This window comes from Rutidosis leptorrhynchoides, chromosome 3, assembly GCF_046630445.1.
Source record: "Rutidosis leptorrhynchoides isolate AG116_Rl617_1_P2 chromosome 3, CSIRO_AGI_Rlap_v1, whole genome shotgun sequence".
Taxonomy (NCBI): Eukaryota; Viridiplantae; Streptophyta; class Magnoliopsida; order Asterales; family Asteraceae; genus Rutidosis; species Rutidosis leptorrhynchoides.
The window spans coordinates 618,405,141-618,421,516 of NC_092335.1; positions in this window are offsets into that span (position 1 = coordinate 618,405,141).

Below are 16,376 nucleotides of genomic sequence, written 5' to 3' on the forward strand. Positions count from 1 at the left end.
ACATATGTAGTTCATTGTTAATATACTTAATGATATGTTTACTTATCATAGTATCATGTTAACTATATATATATCCATATATATGTCATCATATAGTTTTTACAAGTTTTAACGTTCGTGAATCACCGGTCAACTTGGGTGGTCAATTGTCTATATGAAACATATTTCAATTAATCAAGTCTTAACAAGTTTGATTGCTTAACATGTTGGAAACATTTAATCATGTAAATATCAATCTCAATTAATATATATAAACATGGAAAAGTTCGGGTCACTACATACGCTGCCTCATATTCAGTTGTTTCTGATTAAATATGTGTTGAAGACTTTTGTAGTCGGTATATATAATGCTTTTGACCCCATATAAGTAATGCCTCCAAGTCTTTAATGTAAAAACAACCGCGCCTAATTCCAAATCATGCGTCGTATAATTTTGTTCGTGAATCTTCAATTGTCTAGACGCATAAGCAATCACCTTCGTTCGTTGCATTAATACACAACCGAGACCTTGCTTTGATGCGTCACAATAAATCACAAAATCATCATTCCCTTCAGGCAATGACAATATAGGTGCCGTAGTTAGCTTTTTCTTCAATAACTGAAACGCTTTCTCTTCTTTATCCTTCCATTCAAATTTCTTCCCTTTATGCGTTAATGCAGTCAAGGGTTTTGCTATTCTGGAAAAGTCTTGGATGAACCTTCTGTAGTAACCAGCTAGTCCTAAAAACTGGCGTATGTGTTTCGGAGTTTTCAGGGTTTCCCACTTTTCAACAGTTTCTATCTTTGCCGGATCCACCTTAATACCTTCTTTGTTCACTATGTGACCGAGGAATTGAACTTCTTCCAACCAAAATGCACACTTTGAAAACTTAGCGTACAATTCTTCCTTCCTCAATACTTCTAACACCTTTCTCAAATGTTCACCGTGTTCTTGGTCATTCTTTGAGTAAATAAGTATGTCATCAATGAAAACAATGAAAAACTTTTCAAGGTATGGTCCACACACTCGGTTCATAAGGTCCATGAACACAGCTGGTGCATTAGTTAAACCAAATGGCATGACCATAAACTCGTAATGACCGTAACGTGTTCTGAAAGTAGTCTTTGGAATATCATCTTCTTTCACCCGCATTTGATGATACCCGGAACGTAAGTCAATCTTTGAATAAACAGACGAGCCTTGTAGTTGATCAAATAAGTCGTCGATTCTCGGTAGTGGGTAGCGGTTCTTGATGGTAAGTTTGTTCAACTCTCGGTAGTCGATACACAACCTGAATGTACCATCTTTCTTCTTGACAAACAAAACAGGAGCTCCCCACGGTGATGTGCTTGGTCGAATGAAACCACGCTCTAAAAGTTCTTGTAATTGGCTTTGCAGTTCTTTCATCTCGCTGGGTGCGAGTCTGTAAGGAGCACGAGCTATTGGTGCAGCTCCTGGTACAAGATCTATTTGAAATTCAATGGATCGATGTGGGGGTAATCCCGGTAATTCTTTCGGAAATACATCGGGAAATTCTTTTGCGACGGGAACATCATTGATGCTCTTTTCTTCAATTTGTACTTTCTCGACGTGTGCTAGAACAGCATAGCAACCTTTTCTTATTAGTTTTTGTGCCTTCAAATTACTAATAAGATGTAGCTTCGTGTTGCCCTTTTCTCCGTACACCATTAAGGGTTTTCCTTTTTCTCGTATAATGCGAATTGCATTTTTGTAACAAACGGATCTCTGCTTTCACTTCTTTCAACCAGTCCATACTGATTATCATATCAAAACTCCCTAACTCTACTGGTATCAAGTCAATCTTAAATGTTTCGCTAACCAGTTTAATTTCTCGATTCCGACATATATTATCTGCTGAAATTAATTTACCATTTGCTAATTCGAGTAAAAATTTACTATCCAAAGGCATCAATGGACGACTTAATTTAGCACAAAAATCTTACTCATATAGCTTCTATCCGCACCCGAATCAAATAAAACGTAAGCAGATTTATTGTCAATAAGAAACGTACCCGTAACAAGCTCCGAGTCTTCCTGTGCTTCTGTCGCATTAATATTGAAAACTCTTCCGCGGCCTTGTCCATTCGTATTCTCCTGGTTCGGGCAATTTCTAATAATGTGGCCCGGTTTTCCACATTTATAACAAACTATATTGGCATAAATTGCTCCGACACTACTTGCTCTGCCATTACTCGTTCCGACACCCTTTGTTCCTTTCGTTCTGTTAATCCCTGGTCCGTAGACCTCACACTTCGCCGCGCTATGACCATTTCTTTTACACTTGTTGCAAAATTTGGTGCAGAACCCCGAGTGATACTTTTCACACCTTTGGCATAGCTGCTTCTGATTGTTGTTGTTGTTGCGGTTGTTATTGTTGTTGGAATGATTGTTGTAGTTGTTGTTGTTATTGTTTTGCCATTTGTTGTAGTTGCGATTGATGTTGTGATTGTTGGGATAGTTGTTGTTGTTTTGGTGACTCTTATCACCTTTTTCCTCCCACTTTCTTTTGACTAGCTTCACGTTGGCCTCTTCGGCCGCCTGTTCTTTAATTCTTCCCTCAATCTGGTTCACTAGTTTGTGAGCCATTCTACATGCCTTTTGTATGGAGGCAGGCTCGTGTGAACTTATATCTTCTTGGTTTCTCTCCGGTAACCCTTTCACAAACGCGTCGGTCTTCTCTTCCTCATCTTCGAATGCTCTCAGACACAATAGGCACAATTCTGTGAATCATCTTTCGTACGAAGTAATATCGAATCCCTGTGTTCGTAACGCTCTAACTTCTGACTTGAGCTTATTGACCTCGGTTCTAGGACGGTACTTCTCGTTCATCAAGTGCTTGAATGCTGACCACGGTAGCGCGTAAGTAGCATCTTGTCCCACTTGCTCTAGATAGGTATTCCACCATGTTAACGCAATACCTGTGAAGGTATGCGTAGCGTACTTCACTTTGTCTCCTTCAGCACACTTACTTATGGCAAAGACCGATTCAACTTTCTCGGTCCACCGTTTCAATCCGATTGGTCCTTCGGTCCCATCAAATTCTGAAGGTTTGCAGGTAGTGAATTCCATGTAGGAGCATCCTACACGATTTCTTGCGCCGTTATCTGTATTGCTAGATTCAGAGTTATTGTTGGTATGTAGCGCGGCCTATACTGCGGCTATGTTTGAAGCAAGAAAGGCACGAAATTCCTCTTCGCTCATATTCAAGGTGTGTCGAGTAGTCGGTGCCATTTCCTTCAAAATAGTCAAATGAAACGAGTTAATCATATAGAATATCAAGAGTAGTCAATAGTATTTCGTAGCATAACATGAACTTATTTATAAAAGCTCTTTCTTCATATTAGCGTTTTATACTCTTTAATTCGGGTAGTACCTACCCGTTAAGTTCATACTTAGTAGCTAACATACCATTTCAACTATTACTATTCTATATGAAAAACTAATCACAACAAAAAAAAATATATCATATTCAAACCTTTATACAATAACTTGCAAACTTACAATACCGCTATTTTACATATAGCATGAAATATAGCACATAAAACTTTGATACAAAGTAGTTGCGAAGATAATTCTTGTTAATAAATAAGGCGTTCAGCAAAGGCAATAAAGACACGTAATTCATACGTCCAGAAACCAGTCATGCATTCTAGTTTTACTATTACCACTTCCCATCCTTGGTTTTGTGGAACATAACCGTTGTGACCGATAGTAAGACAATGTGTTGTAACGTCGTCAAAAGGATGAAGGTGACGTAATGACCAACAGTCTCGTAATAACCTAAAAACCTCATTTCTTACCCCAATTACCGACTCCGTCACTTGTGGGAACGTTTTGTTTAATAGTTGTAGCCCGATGTTCTTGTTCTCACTTTGGTGAGAAGCGAACATTACTAACCCGTAAGCATAACATGCTTCTTTATGTTGCATGTTAGCCGCTTTTTCTAAATCACGAAGTCCTATATTCGGATATATTGAGTCAAAATAATTTCTTAACCCGTTGCGTAAAATAGCATTTGGGTTCCCCGCAATATATGCGTCAAAGTAAACACATCGTAACTTATGGATTTCCCAATGTGATATCCCCCATCTTTCGAATGAAAGCCTTTTATAAACCAAGGCATTCTTGGAACGTTCTTCGAATGTCTTACAAACTGATCTCGCCTTAAATAGTTGTGCCGAGGAATTCTGACCGACTCTAGACAAGATTTCATCAATCATGTCTCCGGGTAGGTCTCTTAAAATATTGGGTTGTCTATCCATTTTGTGTTTTTATACTGTAAAATAGACAAGAGTTAGATTCATAAAAAAATACTTATTAATACAAGCAATTTTTACATATATCATAAAGCATAAGCACACTATATTATATATATTACACCACACGAATACAACTATCTTATTCCGATTCGCTTGTTTCTTCTTCTTCGGTTTTGGTTCGTTTTGCCAAGTTTCTAGGGATATATGATGTTCCCCTAATACGAGCCGTCGTTTTCCACATTGGTTTAGAAAAACCTGGTGGTTTAGAGGTTCCCGGGTCATTGTTACAACTTAAGGACTTCGGCGGTTAACGATACATATAAAGTTCATCGGGGTTGGAAATAGATTTCTCTATTTTTATGCCCTTTCCCTTATTGTTTTTTTTTGCCTTTTTAAATTCAGTTGGGGTAATTTCTATAACATCATCGGAATTCTCGTCGGAATCCGATTCATAGGAGAATTGGTAATCCTCCCAATATTTTGCTTCCTTGGCGGAAACACCATTGACCATAATTAACCTTAGTCGGTTGGTTGAGGATTTTCTTTTACTTAACCGTTTTATTATTTCCCCCACCGGTTCTATTTCTTCATCCGGTTCCGATTCTTCTTCCGGTTTCGATTCTTCTTTCGGTTCCGACTCTTCTTCCGGTTCCTCTTCGGGAACTTGTGAATCAGTCCACGAATCATTCCAATTTACATTTGACTCTTGATTATTATTAGGTGAGTCAATGGGACTTTTTCTAGAGGTAGACATCTATCACATAATATCAAACGCGTTAAGAGATTAATATATCACATAATATTCACATGTTAAAAATATATAGTTTCAAACAAAATTTGTTAAGCAATCATTTTTCAAGTAAACACGGTCGAAGTCCAGACTCACTAATGTATCCTAACAAACTCGATAAGACACACTAATGCAAAATTCTGGTTCTCTAAGACCAACGCTAGGATACCAACTGAAATGTCCCGTTCTTATTGATTAAAAATGTTCCATATTAATTGATTTCGTTACGAGGTTTTGACCTCTATATGAGACGTTTTTCAAAGACTGCATTCATTTTAAAACAAACCATAACCTTTATTTCATCAATAAAGGTTTTAAAAAGCTTTACGTAGATTATCAAATAATGATAATCTAAAATATCCTGTTTACACACGACTATTACATAATGGTTTACAATACAAATATGTTACAACGAAATAAGTTTCTTGAATGCAGTTTTTACACAATATCATACAAGCATGGACTCCAAATCTTGTCCTTATTTAAGTATGCGACAGCGGAAGCTCTTAATAATCACCTGAGAATAAACATGCTTAAAACGTCAACAAAAATGTTGGTGAGTTATAGGTTTAACCTATATATATCAAATCGTAACAATAGACCACAAGATTTCATATTTCAATATACATCCCATACATAGAGATAAAAATCATTCATATGATGAACACCTGGTAACCGACATTAACAAGATGCATATATAAGAATATCCCCATCATTCCGGGACACCCTTCGGATATGATATAAATTTCGAAGTACTAAAGCATCCGGTACTTTGGATGGGGTTTGTTAGGCCCAATAGATCTACCTTTAGGATTCGCGTCAATTAGGGGCATATTCGATTTCGATAATTCAACCATAGAATGTAGTTTCACGTACTTGTATCTATTTTGTAAATCATTTATAAAACCTGCATGTATTCTCATCCCAAAAATATTAGATTTTAAAAGTGGGACTATAACTCACATTCACAGATTTTTACTTCGTCGGGAAGTAAGACTTGGCCACTGGTCGATTCACGAACCTATAACAAATATGTACATATATATCAAAGTATGTTCAAAATATATATACAACACTTTTAATAAATACATTTTGATGTTTTAAGTTTATTAAGTCAGTTGTCCTCGTTAGTAACCTACAACTAGTTGTCCACAATTAGATGTACAGAAATAAATCGATATATATATTATCTTGAATCAATCCACGACCCAGTGTATACACGTCTCAGGCTAGATCACAACTTAAAGTATATATATTTTTGGAATCAACCTCAACCCTGTATAGCTAACTCCAACATTACTGCATATAGAGTGTCTATGGTTGTTCCAAATAATATATATACATGGGTCGATATGATATGTCAAAACATTTGCGTACGTGTCTATGGTATCCCAAGATTACATAATATATTAGAATACATGTATAATACAATATAAGTTGGCTAGGATATGATTTGTAGAGAATTGTTAATATTTCCCGTAGCTACAAAAATAAAAAATATCCAATCATGTTTTACCCATAACTTCTTCATTTTAAATCCGTTTTGAGTGAATCAAATTGCTGAGGTTTCATATTGAACTCTATTTTATGAATCTAAACAGAAAAAGTATAGGTTTATAGTTAGAAATATAAGTTACAAGTCATTTTTGTAAGAGGTAGTCATTTCAGTCGAAAGAACGACGTCTTGATGACCATTTTGAAAAACATACTTCCACTTTGAGTTTAACCATGATTTTTGGATATAGTTTCATGTTCATAAGAAAAATCATTTTCCCAGAAGAACAATTTTTAAATCAAAGTTTATCATAGTTTTTAATTATCAAACCCAAAACAGCCCGCGGTGTTACTACGACGGCGTATGTCCAGTTTTACAGTGTTTTTCGTGTTTCCAGGTTTTAAATCATTAAGTTAGCATATCATAGAGATATAGAACGTTTAGTTGATTTTAAAAGTCAAGTTAGAAGGATTAACTTTTGTTTGCGAACAAGTTTAGAATTAACTAAACTATGTTCTAGTGATTTCAAGTTTAAACCTTCGAATAAGATAGCTTTATATGTATGAATCGAATGATGTATGAACATCACTACTACCTCAAGTTTTGTGGATAAACATACTGGAAAAGAGACAAATGGATCTAGCTTCAAAGGATCTTGGATGACTTGAAAGTTCTTGAAGTAGAATCATGACACGAAAACAAGTTCAAGTAAGATTTCCACTCGAAATAAGATTGTTATAGTTATAGAAATTGAATCAAAGTTTGAATATGAGTATTACCTTATACTAGAAAGATATATTACTGTAAATAAGAAAGATTTCTTGAGGTTGGATGATCACTCTACAAGATTGGAAGTAAGCTAGCAAACTTGGAAGTATTCTTGATTTTATGAAACTAGAACTTGTAGAATTTATGAAGAACACTTAGAACTTGAAGATAGAACTTGAGAGAGATCAATTAGATGAAGAAAATTGAAGAATAAAAGTGTTTGTAGGTGTTTTTGGTCGTTGGTGTATGGATTAGATATAAAGGATATGTAATTTTGTTTTCATGTAAATAAGTCATGAATGATTACTCACATTTTTGTAATTTTATGAGATATTTCATGCTAGTTGCTAAATGATGGTTCCCACATGTGTTAGGTGACTCACATGGGCTGCTAAAAGCTGATCATTGGAGTGTATATACCAATAGTACATACATCTAAAAGCTGTGTATTGTACGAGTACGAATACGGGTGCATACGAGTAGAATTGTTGATGAAACTGAACGAGGATGTAATTGTAAGCATTTTTGTTAAGTAGAAGTATTTTGATAAGTTTCTTGAAGTCTTTCAAAAGTGTATGAATACATATAAAACACTACATGTATATACATTTTAACTGAGTCGTTAAGTCATCGTTAGTCGTTACATGTAAGTGTTGTTTTGAAACCTTTAGGTTAACGATCTTGTTAAATATTGTTAACCCAATGTTTATAATATCAAATGAGATTTAAATTATTATATTATCATGATATTATGATGTACGAATATCTCTTAATATGATATATATACATTAAATGTCGTTACAACGATAATCGTTACATATATGTCTCGTTTCAAAATCATTAAGTTTTAATGATATGTTTACTTATCTTAATATCATGTTAACTATATATATAACCATATATATGTCATCATATAGTTTTTACAAGTTTTAACGTTCGTGAATCACCGGTCAACTTGGGTGGTCAATTGTCTATATGAAACCTATTTCAATTAATCAAGTCTTAACAAGTTTGATTGCTTAACATGTTGGAAACACTTAATCATGTAAATAAAAATTTCATTTAATATATATATATATATATAAACATGGAAAAGTTCGGGTCACTACAACAATGGTACACAGTTTGAGGGTAATCCATTCAGCGATTGGTGCCAAGAGCTGAACATAAAGCAAACATTCACATCAGTTGCACACCCCCAGGTGAACGATCAGTGTGAGGTCACAAATCGGGATATCGTGTTAGGAATCAAAGCAAGGCTTGGATGATTGTGCCGAAGGGGTTGGATAGATGAACTACCGAATGTACTGTGGGCGCACCGCACAACTTCAAAAGGCGCGACCAATGAAACACCTTTCAGTTTGGTATACGGGTCCGAGGCTGTAATACCCGCTGAAATAAATGTGCCAACTATGCGCATAGCTTCCTTCGATGAAAGTAGCAATAGCGAAGAACTGCGTGAAAATCTAAACTTAGTTGAAGAGCGCAGGGAAATGGCGGCTATAAAAGAAGCAATCAAGAAACAAAGAATCGCAAGCTACTATAATAAGCGCGTACAACCATTATCTTTCCAATTGGATGACTTGATATGGCGAAAGAATGAAGCAAGCAGAGAAGAAGACACGGGTAAACTCAGACCCAAATGGGAAGGACCATACAAGGTTATTGGCGTAAGCGATACAGGGGCGTATCGACTAGCAAGTTTAGATGGAAAAGCAATAAAATGCACCAGGCATGCGCAAACACTGAAACGGTGCTACATATGAAAAAACTACAGAGGGATTGATCACCCCAAATAACTGTTTAAAGTTTTTAATATGTAAACTTTTTATTTTCCATTGTAAACATGACAACTAAGTGTTGGTCAAGTGATATGTTTGAAATAAATTGAATCATGCAATTTAAGCCAATAACTTGTGCATTTTTATATTTGTTGATTGCATGCCCCTTAAGCTACACAGGGACACACTCAGAGTCTCAAGTGGCATAGTTTAGTTTGGTTACTAATACTATTTTTAATGGTGACAGTAGTAAAACATTGGTGTGTTTCAAATGCTCGTACACGCGCAAGACGGAGACTTGCACAGTCTAGACTATAAAACACAAGTTTGGTTTACTTGTTTAAATAACCCGGACATTGGCGTGGCCGAAAGACTCTTGAGTATAGACATTGGTTTGTCTATAGTACGGGTAAATTACATTGGATTGTATATGCGTACATACTTATAAAAAATTTTACAAAATTCTTGAGTATAAACTTATAAGCATTGGTTTGCTTACTTTTGCATAAAACATTGGATTGTTATCGCAAGAATAAAAAGATCGTGAAATGATTGAAGGGTTGCTCCCGTCATGAATTCATGGCATTTATTCTAAACATGGGTTATTGAATGCATAAAATTGTAACGAATCATTATAACCGCCATAGTGATTTCATAAAAACGCAATACTTGCACTTTAACCAAAAGAGATATCGAATTATATTCAATGAAAGCTAACAAATTACAGTTAGAAAATATAAAGTCAACTGCTTAGCATAAAAGCGGGACATGTGCCAAAATTAGACCTAATATACGATAAAAAGTAAAAAAGGGGGTGGCATTGGCTGGAACGTTTGCCCTACACTAAGGAGAGTATGCCATCCTCGCACGCAGCGATCAGATGCATACCCTATTTTAAACATAAAATAAAAATATAATATAGGGATGCGAAACCTCCAAGATTGTAAGGCCCATCCCTCACTAGCAAAAAAATGCCACCCAAACATGGATAAATAATATCCATCCGGGGTAGCATAACAAACTCAGTCGAGTTTGTCATTGATTATCTCCTGCGCAGAGATGGTAGGATCGTTGATGAGAAATTGTAGACGGGGGATCGGAATTTGTTGAAGTCGGGCACACGCTTCTTCACACTTTTCTTTGGCTTCTTAAGAGAGTAGCTCAGCAATATTTGGAGGAATCACGGGGGGTACATACAACTCCTGGCGAACAACATTCCAGAACAGGGTTCGCTCATACGCACGTGCGGTAACCATGGCTGCACCAAATTGCTGCTCGACAACTTTGCAGTCGAGAGCATGCTGGACAATGTTCGGTAAACTCTTTCGAAGAATGTCATACTCTGCCTTTATATCATCGTGTTTCGTGCCCCAAGACTCCTGGGACGCAATCCATTCACTAAAGCTTTCATTTAAAAACACGACATGGCCCTCTGCTTCCTTCAGTTTCGCAGACAGGGACGTAATCTCAGACTCCATAAATCTTTTTTCAGCAACATGCTGATCCTCCTCTTGCTGCCTTTTAAACATCAGAACATTGATCCGATCTTCTGCCTACAAGTGCGCGGTTACCGCAACTGCGAGTTGGGCAGTTAGTTTTGCATTATCCTCTTGCAAAGCATTTATCTTGAACGTCTCTGTTGATGAGGGTGGTGGGGGATGAGCAAGCAATGTAGATTTAAGTTGCAAACGATTTAGATCCTTGGCAAAGTTAAACAGCATCGATTGCGTGTCCATGTAAAGTTCTTCGGAAGGTGAAAGCGAGGAAAATTTCTGCATTAGTTGATGAGGGGCACATGATTGTAAAAAAGATAACTGTTGTGCAAAAACTGAAAGAGGAACGTTCATGAACTCATTTACGTTCAGAATCAGTAAAGATGAATCATCAGGATTCGGGAATACACGCTTGGAGTGATTGGACACACCACTTGGACCTGCAAATACGATAAACATGGCGTATAAAAACTTAAAGCCAATATAAAAAAAAAAGTCAGACTGTCGAAAGTAATACCTTCATCATGTGACCTTTTGTGGTTACCCAAGATTCTGGAATCATGAGTGTGGTATATTGAAGGTATTGTTTCTGAGTGACTGACTGGCGAGCGAGAATGGCTATCGGAGTCGGTGGTAGGATTGGGTGCATAAGATTCCAACTTCATCTACAATGTTAGAATCAGAACAACACATGAATGATACATAAATATGTAACTAGGGTTACATAGCGTAATGCAAAGTATAAAAGTATGAAATATACCTTTTTTGATCAAGAACAGGTCTTTGCGGAGAAGATGAAAAGGGTTGGATGATTTAAAAAGGAAAAGATTGTGAGATACGAAAAAGCCAATGTGCCATTAATAGAAAAAATATGGGAATCAAAAAGTAACAAGGGTATAATAATAGCCGTACACGTGTATCAATCTTAAGCTAAACACTTTGTTAAGATGTCCGGTACACGGTGGCATCAACAAGCGATTGCATAATTACAATCATTACCTTTTCAAAAAATAGTGACAGTTCTTACCTCGGGTGCAGGAAATGCAGCCGAAAAGACAAGTTGGTGACTGCACGCATACATTTCATTTAATGCTAATAAAGTATCCAGTTACACATATATACTTAAATAATCTTATGCACTGTCCGGTTATATTTGGAATCCAACAAGGATTTTTTAGCAAAATCATTAAGCATGCTAATTTGGATCAAGGGTGTTGTTATGGTTCATTATGAGTACATTTTCTTTCTAGTTCGACGTCATACACTAATTTTCATTGTATATAACATCGAACTGGGGGACTTAATGATACCCATATCCGCAAGACTATGCGGATTACGCATCCAAAGTCCTAAACCGCACGTAAATTGTCATGTTAGAGATATGACACGGGTATAGCCGCACTCTATGCGCCTATACCATCTGATGCGAGTTTTGTATACTTGCATAAGGGTCTAGTATATTCTAGAAAGATGTACGATATAATCAATTCGGATTCCTTTCCTTAAATAACGAAAGTTAGTTGGGAAGAGATCGCATTTAATTAAGGAAGGGATTCTATCAAAACCCTAATTCGTGAGCCTATAAATGCATAGCTCATAAACGCTAAAAATATATTCGGTTACTCATACATAACATTAGCAAATATATCTTCATCGTACGAACAAGCTTCATACGATCCTAAATGTAAAGACTTTCAGGTATGTCTTGAACTATAAAACCTTCATGTCTTTAGGCCACACAACCTCGTATGCTAGGTTGTTGGTGGACTCTCAAATCGGCCACCCTGTCGGAATCGAAACGATACTGGTGTGGGTTATCCACGACTAAGTGTCGGAGGTCCGAATGTTGTTAGTCCTTAAACCCCACTATGCACTCAAGTGTAGGTTCACCTTGACCTCGTGAAAATATGCTTGATCATTTGGCGCCATCCGTAGGACCGGTTATACGAAACAAATAAGATACGATATAAATTGAAAACGTTCAAATAGAACATTAAAAATGAGTAAAATATCTTTTTTCGACATCCTAACGACCTCGAATGGCAAGACACTTTCCGAGATTCTTGATGTTATGTTCGTTTTAGGGTGATCTGGAGAATTTCAGTACAATCCGAGATTCTTGATGTTACTCCATTTAGCGGCGCATCTTTAGGATTTAAAAAGCGTGTTTGATGAAGTGACATTAGATTCAAAATTATACATGTTATACATAATTACATTGTGAGTGAAATAATAGGCCTTAAAACTATATGTACCATGCAAAGTCATGCATACACAAAAGGAATAGTATGAAACTAATTGAAAACGGTCAAAAGAGTGTCAAAAAGGCAAAATTGAAGGCTTAAGAGGTCTCGTTTCGGAAAATATTTGGGACAAACCGCCTTCAGCAGTTTGCCAATGGATAGATCTCAAAAAAAGACACGATTTGAAAAAAACTATGACTAAATCGGAGCTGCGTAGTCAAAAGATACGATAGATCTAACTTTTTAGCCAAAGACACAAAACACCAAGCACCACGAACCATCGGGTGGTGTTTGGTGCGTGGTGCGAATTTGCCAGGAAAGATGTCTTTTTCGGAATATAGACGACCTCGAATGGCAAGCTCATTCCAAGAGTCTTGTTCGTTCGGCCGTTTTAGGGTGATCTTGAGAATTTCAGCACAATCTGAAACCGAAAGTTATGCGCCGCCAAATGCTACTCCATTTGGCGGTGCATATTAATGATTTAAAACTCATGTTTAATGAAGTAACATTAGATTCGAAATTATATGCGTTATACATAATTACATTACGAGTGAAATAATAGGCCTTAAACTATATATACCATGCTAAGTCATGCATACACAAAACTAATAATATGATATAAATTGAAAACGTTCAAAGAGAACATTAAAAATGGGTAAAATGACTTTTTTAGAATCCTGACGACCTCGAATAGCAAGACACTCTCCGAGATTCTTGATGTTAGGGTCGTATTAGGATGATCTGGAGAATTTTAGCACAATCTGAAACCAAAGTTGATGTGCCGCCAAATGTTACTCCATTTGGCGGCGCATCTTTATGATTTAAAAAGAGTGTTTGATGAAGTGACATTAGATTCAAAATTATACGTGTTATACATAATTACATTGTGAGATAATGTAACCCGGATTTTTCCGCTAATACATAGAAGATTAATATTTACATAATTAATGTTTCCAACATGTTAAGCAATTAAACTCATTATGATTTGGTTATTGGAAATGAATTTTATACAAATGTTTGGCCACCCAGTTTGTCTGACGATTCACGAACGTCATAACTCGAAATAATTATATAATGATGTATATATGGATATATATATATATATATATATATATATATATATATATATATATATATATATATATATATATATATATATATATATATATATATATATATATACACACACACACAATTATGATTTGATAAAATGATATTTAAGTATATCATTACATATAATAACAATTGGTTATATACATAAAATGAGATTACTAACTTAAAGACTTCAAGACTATATACATATATATAACGATTAACGTTGTAGTAACTTCTAAATTAAAATGTATGTATATGTATTGTATTAATATGTATTAATACACTTTTGAAGGACTTAAACATATATACTAACATACTTATACTCAACAACGATAGCTATACTCATTTTTCTCATTCAATTTTATCAAGAATTCTACTCGTATTCATTCGGTATTTATACCCGTATCATACCCAGCTTCTATACGTATTCATTATTGGTATATACACATCAAATCAACATACTAATCAACCTAAAATCTTCCCTAAATATGAGGTAAACTCAAATTGGAAGTTAGCTTGACTAATTACACAAAATTACAACATGAAAATTTGTTCTTGTCCCCCCCCCCTTGTTTCACGTCACATACACACACATATATACACTTGTTTCATTTCCATTTTTCTTAGATTACTAACTCTAAAACACACTCTTTAAAGGATTGAAAAACCCTTAAACACTTCAGAAAATATTCATCAACAACTAGCTTCAAAAACAACCTATAATCATCATAAGAAAGCTTAATCAAGAACATATCAAGATAACCTTCCAAGTGTACAAGTTTACTTCCAACCTTTCAATCCAACTCCACCACTCTTTAGGATCAAGAATTATACTTCCTTTCCAGTAGCTTTTCATCTTTTAATCAAGGTAAGAATTGTATATAAGCTTTGGTTCAATTTATATACTTATAACTATCTTAATTCAAGATAGAATTCTTATTCGAACTTTTGTTCATTCCATGTTCATACTTCAAGAGTTTTCAAGCCATCAAAGATACTTTTGATTCCAAGATTATTTCCTATATTTTCCAGTAGCTTTATCCAAGTAACTTGAGGTATTAACCTTATTCATAATCTTATTCAATTCATATTCATATAGCTATCTTATTTTGAGTTATAACTAATAACAACAAGAACATAGTTTAGATTATTTCTAAACTTGTTCGCAAACAAACTTAATCCTTCTAACTTGACTTTTAAAATACTTCAACACATGTATTATGACAATATGTCAAGCTAACATAAGGATATAAAACTTGTAAACACGAAGAACACATTAAAATCGAATATACGCCGTCTTAGTCGAACGGGGGCTGTTTTGGGTTTAATTTTAAAAACCTATCTTAAACTTTGAATTAAAAGATTTCCTTTGGTAAAAAATCTTATTTTATATGGATATGAAACATATCTAAAATCCATGGTTTAACTCTAAGTGTAAGTATGTTTTTCAAAAGAGTCATCAAGATGTCGTTCTTACGACGCAAATGACTATCTTCTCTTATTTGACACCTAAGCTGTATTTTTGACTATAAACCTATACTTTTTCTGTTAAGATTAATAATATTGAGTTCGATACGAAATCATGGCAACTCGAATCACTCAAAACGGATTTGTAACGAAAACATTATGGGTAAAACAAAATTGGATATTTTTCTTAATTTTTAGCTACGGACATGATTCATAAAAATGGATGCTAACCTTATCCTAGCTAACTTACCTTGTATCCTACATGTATTTATACATGTCTTATTCCCGAACTTCTGGAAATACAATTTATAATAGTCGTGATTAAGTTCTACGACAATATATTATAGTCTTAATAAAGATCGTAAGGCACCATATATATATATGACTTGATCACCGTGGATCCGTATACAGCGTTTTGACATATCATTTTGATTTCTTCTATATATATTATTGGAACAAACTATAAGACACCATTGGCAGTAATTTCGAGTTAGCTGTGGGTCGAAGTGGATTCCAAAATAATATATATACTTTGAGTTGTGATCGAGCCTTAGACATGTATACAATGGGTCGCGGATTGCTTCAGATAATATACATATTATGTGTCTTACTATATTAAGATAATATATTATAGTGTTAGTAAATTCTAACACAATATACGCATTTATATTTATATTTATATATATAAATATATATATATATATATATATATATATATATATATATATATATATATATATATATATATATATATATATATATATATATATATATATATATATATATATATATATATATATATATATACTGTTGGACTATCGGACTATTGGACTACGAAAGTTGGACTACTAACAATGGACAATTAAAATTATCACAAGTATCATACGTATGAAATATTAATTATATATATATATATATATATATATATATATATGTATATATATATATATATATATGTATATATATATATATATATATGTATAT